This window comes from Lissotriton vulgaris, chromosome 4_1 (genome assembly GCF_964263255.1).
Source record: "Lissotriton vulgaris chromosome 4_1, aLisVul1.2, whole genome shotgun sequence".
Classification (NCBI taxonomy): Eukaryota; Metazoa; Chordata; class Amphibia; order Caudata; family Salamandridae; genus Lissotriton; species Lissotriton vulgaris.
The window spans coordinates 452,208,349-452,214,506 of NC_141691.1; the positions used below are offsets into that span (position 1 = coordinate 452,208,349).

Genomic DNA, 6,158 nt, shown 5'->3' on the forward strand with positions numbered 1-6,158 from the left:
CATCTCCAAAGGTCCTCCATGAGAATCGCAATTAGAAGTCCACATCTAAAGTTCTATTTGTGGTTGGTGATGTTCAGGGAGCTTTCTGGTGCTAGATCTCCTTGCAAGGGCGGTGGGCTGCATTGCTGTACACTCTTGAATGAACTTGTAGTGTAATTATGAATAGGGAGAACTTGAACGCATGAGTTTGTGTTTTCTGTGCTGGTGGACAGATCACTATTGTGATGTTGCATTAGTCGTATATGTGAACCTATTTTATGTTACTTTGTTAATTGGAGAGAATAGAGTTCGTTGGCGGATTTCATCGAAAATCCATGTCCCCGTGATATTATTACATTGTCTGTATTGTGGTGTGTAGAGTGAGGAGCCCCTTACATATTTGTTAGGACCTGTAGTAACAGATGTTTTCCTTTTTCAGGTTTAAGAGGTTAATTTGGGTTACTGTGTTTGCCCTGAGTGCACGGAGTACAGTGCATTGACTCAGGGATAAATTCCTGCTGGACCGAAGTTTGCCTAGCGAGAACTTTCTTGGCTGCTTGTGATTCAATCTTCTTTTCAGGCACCGTTTTTTCCATTACTAGAAATCAGGTTGCTACTGTTGTGAGTGTTTTGAACTATGGAATGCTGCTTTTCTCCTTTCTAGGTTATATAGAGAAAGGGTTTCTTTAATTTCTAGATGCGTATTGTAGATCTGTAGTTGTTTCTCTGTTCATGGAGACTGTAGTTGGCTGTTCAGCCAGGGAGCCCTGCTCGGATGTTGTGACATCATCACTAGCTGTGCTCTGATTGGTTTTTTGACAGTATAACTGTGCTGGGTTGACGTTTGACAGGCTGTTGTTCACTAAGTTTGTTTTCAGTGTATTTGGCCTTTTAGGCAGTTTTGAGCTTCAGTAAGTGTAATTTATGGGTGAAGTATTAATAGACCTAAACCTAAGGGAGAGGATAAGCCTAGAGAAGCAAAAAAACACAAAGAGTCCCTAGTTGGTGGGGGTATATACCCTACAGCGTAGACTGACCCAACCAAAAGGCTCTAAGGGTAGCTACGTTGTCAAGGACAAGATAGTCTTTAGCATAACATACACATAATTTACAAATAATTTACGAATACAGGCTAACAGTCAGTATAGGAACCCTGTCTACAAAGCACCACATTAATTAGGAAACTATAATCTTTACCAGTGTAAAAAACAATTTATTAAAAGCAATACAGTTTAAATTCGCATTCATAAAACAATTATACATTCAAACATATATTAAAAAACCAAAGAGTCGACGCAGCGTTTCGGTGTCTTGTTTCGATGATAACACCTTCTTCAGGACAGGTTTTTAAGTTAAAAAATCTCTAAAAGATAAGATTAAAAAAAACATAATCAGCAGGGGCCTATTGTATACTGACGTTAGCATTGTTATGACATTATTACAAAATATGGACTGTACACACAGAACAACATTCGTGATCTCTATATTCACATTTGTATATTCAGGAAAACAATCACTGTTCTCTTTTCCTTTTTTTTTTTTTTTTTTTTATCCATTTGAACACCCAACAAGGTTACATCATGTCTAGGGTTATTAATTGTTACACCAGCAGTGCCAGTTTGATACACATACCCACATTTGATACTGGTGACCAAAGATATTGTCTAAGTCATGGTTTTATCCTTCTGTAGATTCACTGTTAGCTTGCATTACACATACCCTTTTATCCCAACACGATTAACTTATTACTATCTTATAATTATCCTTATGGTCCCATGCAGTTTCTCTTTTATCACTTAACAATTCTAGACCTACCTCAGAAATAGAGGGATTTAGGGAATTTGAGGTCTCATGAGGGTACAGTTTTTTTCAGTCATTAGTCTGACTCTCATGGACTTATCTTCCTTTGATGTAGTTTAAAAGCAATTTTGTTCCACCTAAAGAGTAAATTACACAATTCAGATGAACCCAGATTCTATTATACTTAGAAAACTTATACCTCCGTGATAGATATAGAGGTTCATTACCTGGATATAGGTATTCAATAAAATTATCTGTGCTGTATCAGGGGTGACCACCGTATATCAATTCGGCTGTTTAGCATGTAACTGTAAAGGGCAGAAATACAATATTCCTATTATTAAGACATAACGTGTGAACCAGAGTCTTGTTGGTTAAGGTCAGAAAATTACCCATGATTACCTTTAGTTGTATCGGGTTGGGGATGATCCAACTTATCTCTTGTAGGTAGCGGTCTTCAGATTTGTTACCTTCCCTTCTACCAATTCGCTTACTATTCCTTCTTAATTCTCAGAATAGTGCTGTTAATAAATGCAAAAAATATAGAGATATTTATGAGCTATCTAGCTATTATCTTAACTATTCAGTTATGTTTTCAGTTTTTAGTAACTTATTGTGGCAGTGATGTAACTACCTACATTGGATCAGTTTTTACATAATGGGCTCATTGGTTAGATTATAGCATATGCACGTATTAGTCTCTTGGTAATACCGTGGTTCTATTGTGAAGGTATACCCAGGTATCATTCTTTTCTGCTGTTTGACATTTAAATTCGGACATATTGTGTACTACCTATACTTTTCCTGGCAGCAGGAGCTTTAGCCAGGATTCAAGATTGTTTGCAATGGTATATATCTGTGCTTACAATCATCATGTTCCATTACTCAATGAGCTTTGAACATTCATTCATATTAAAATAGTAGCTTCTCCCCTTAGTGTAACATTATGTTTTTGGGCTCTACTTATTTGCTATTATGTTGTTTCTAGAGCCCCCTTACCCCTCTGCAGATATATAATGGGGCGCTAAGATATTCACACAGTGTAAAGCCCACATCTATGGTGCTCCAGCATTAATTAGAGGATAGCGCTTGTTCCATAGTTCTTACCTTTTTCCTGTGTATCGGCCTCCCTGTCACCTGGTCCTCATACAGCTTCCCCATGGAATGAATGTTGCTTGCTACAAGCTCCCTTATATTGGGATTTTGGCGCCATTTTCTACATCGTTAAGCGTATGTGCTATGTTCTATATGGTAGATCTCTGTATAGAACGTCGGCCATTTATAAATGTACATACTCAAGGTCTAAACAGTACCCAATTCTTGATATTATCTTCTTATTCTAATTTTAGGAAGCATTACAGAAGTTTCTTTATTGTTCTAATCGCCCATTTACTATGTTTAAGTTTACAATAAAAATATTGGCGCGCGATGTATATATACTGTGAAAAAAAATTTTGAGTAAAAAATTTTGAGAAAAAAAAGATCACGGATTTTGCCTATTTTCTGAATCACTTCATTTTATATTAGTTTTTAGTGTATGACTATATGCACTCACCGTATGTTATTTTAAGTAACGTTATGTTGTGGATTGTGTGATCCCGTTTTTTTAGGGTAAATCACCGGCCATCTTGGAGTGTCTAGGCTCCCAGCATCAGCATGGTCCGAGAGCTCCTACGGTTATAGATCCAAGTCCTCTATGGCAACCCCAATGTTCCTTTGTGCAAAATTGACTAAATGTCTTACTCCACTCAGTATCTTGGTTTTTTGGAGTATGGTGTGGACATTGCTATATCGCGTTTTTTCGCGAAGATTGCGTCGGCCATCTTGGAGTGTACAAACCTCCAAATTTCTATTATGGTCCGAGATATTATCTCTGCTGCAGGGTTAATTTTTTGCAGCATCCCTGGTGTTACGTTCTGTAGATGTTTTAACGGACTGCATGTGTTACTAAAAATAACTATAGAGGTGTGGGGATTACGTAATCGCGTCTTTTCAAGATAATTGCGTCGGCCATCTTGGAGTGTATACACCTCCAAACTTCTATTATGATCCGGGATTTATATCTGCTGTAGGATTAAGTGTTTGTAACATCCCTGGTGTCGCGTTGTGTGGATGTTATAACAAACTGAATACGTTACTAAGGATAGCTATAATGGTTGCAGATGCACCAATCTAGAAACAGGTCGCATATCTCCTGAAAAATATGTCAGCCATTTTTGTGCAGGGAAGCTACAAATCCGGACTTCAATATACCTCCTATGATGTTCTTATTTTTCTAGGGGCTAGAAGTCTCTGAAAAAATAAATAAAAAAGTAAATGATGTTTATGTTATAGTAGCATATTGTCTAGGGATCACAACAGAAGCCCAATTTTTTGTTATGTAATAGAGAATAATACAGCAATGGATGCTTATGTTTCAGTTGCATATTTATATAGGATTCCTAACAGGAGCTAAATTTGTTGTTTGGTATTAGTAAACACATCAGGGCGTCTCATATAAGCCAGACATAATGTTCTGGTCTGTCACTACAAACTACCATATGCTGGACTATAATGGACTTTTGTTATGGGGGTGTCTATAAGACCCTCTCCCAGTCTTCTTTGCTATTAAGACCCTGTCGTACGGTATTAAACTTTGACATATAAAACTGTTCACGTTTTTTCCGCTTAGTGTTCACATCACCACCCCTTGTATTCATTTTTATGGATTCAAGAACACACCACTTAAGATCTTGGTTTGTGTGTTTGGCCAGTAACCAATGGTCTACCAAGGGTGCGTTGCTTTTTTTAGTTCTTATTGCTGACCTATGTTCATTTAGTCTAATTCTTACTTCCCTAGATGTTTCCTCTACATAGGTCAGATTACAGGGACACTGAATGAGGTAAATGAGATTTTTTGACCTACAGTTGTAAAAATCTGCAACTTTGTGATTTGTGCTGTTTATTTTTATTTCTGTGCCTTTAATGATATCCTTACAGTTGCTACACCCACTGCATGGGAAAGTGCCCTTGGGTAATGGGTTCTTATCTACGGTCGTTTGTCGCTCATAGTTGATTTCCCTATATGTTTTTACAAGGCTATTTCTGATTGTTTTATTCCTCCTGTAGGAGAACATGGGCTTCGGAAGGATATTGCCATTTTGGTTGGACACCAGATTCCAGTTCCTATTTATTATGTTCTTAATTTTATTGTTTAAACTGCTATGGTTTGTTACAAAGATTAGTGGTCTGTCTGTTTGGATTTTCTCCTCTTTATTAAAGAATTCATCCCTGTTGTAATATTTAGCCCTTTTATAGGAATGGCGGATTCGTTTTTTAGGGTACCCTCTTTCTAGGAATTTTTCAGTGAGGATTTGAGCATGTTTATCATAGTCAGTATTGTTGGTACAGTTTCTTCTCAATCTTAGAAACTGTCCATATGGTATGTTATTTTTTTGACAGGCCGGATGGTGACTATTGAAGTGTAACATTGTGTTCCTGTCTGTAGGTTTCGTATACAGCTCCACCAAGAGTTTGCCCTCACTGTGTTTGATTGTTATGTCTAAAAAAGCACATTCCTGGTTGCTAATGCTATGCGTGAATCTTAAGTTAATGTCTCCTAGGTTAAGCCAGTCTATAAATTCAAGAAGAGTTGCCTCTAAACCCGTCCAAATGAAGAAAATGTCATCAATGTAATGTGTCCATTGTGACACGTTTTCAAAGAATGGTGCCAACGAGTTGAAGATATGCTTGTCTTCAAATCTTGATACGTAGAGACATGCTAGGCTCGGCGCACAAGTGGCCCCCATGCTTGTCCCTTTGGTTTGCTTGAACAGGGTTTTTTCATACAGGAAGATATTATTTTTGAGTATCAGTGTTGCACACTCAACTATAAAGGTTGAGTGTGCATTTAAGTCCTGGTTACCAATTTGCAGCATGTCGGCTAACATTTCTATAGTGTCGTCCTGTGGAATATTAGTATATAAGGCCTCTATATCTAAGGAGACCATAAACTGGGTGTCTGAGTTAAAAGGAAGACTTTCAATCTTACCTATCATTGATGTGGTGTCTTTTATGTATGCCCTTTGGCTTTTAACGAGAGGTTGCAAAAAAATATCAATATATTTACTTAATGGTTCCGTTATGGAGTTGATACTTGACACAATGGGTCTCATTGGAGGGTCTAATATATTCTTGTGCACTTTTGGGAGACCATATAGCGCAGGTGTGGTGGGGTGTTCGTTATGTAGGAAGTGGTATTCTTCTAGGCAGATGACACCATCTTCCTTTGCCCATTGTAATAAGCTTGTAATCTTATCTGCCAGTGTTTTAAGTTCCTCTTTTGTGGATGGGCAATAATGTTCCTTATTGTTAAGCATGGAGTACATGCGAGCATTGTA

The 6,158-nt window shown here is 37.6% G+C and overlaps 1 long non-coding RNA gene across 1 annotated transcript; it reads right to left on the minus strand.

The window, feature by feature from the left end:
* Positions 1 to 1,821: 1,821 nt before the first annotated feature.
* Positions 1,822 to 2,279, minus strand: LOC147718845 (uncharacterized). The gene is made up of 3 exons (XR_015310013.1): positions 2,182 to 2,279; positions 2,007 to 2,087; positions 1,822 to 1,916 (listed from the first exon to the last, which is right to left on the minus strand). It is a non-coding gene; the product is annotated as an uncharacterized LOC147718845 (long non-coding RNA).
* Positions 2,280 to 6,158: the final 3,879 nt, after the last annotated feature.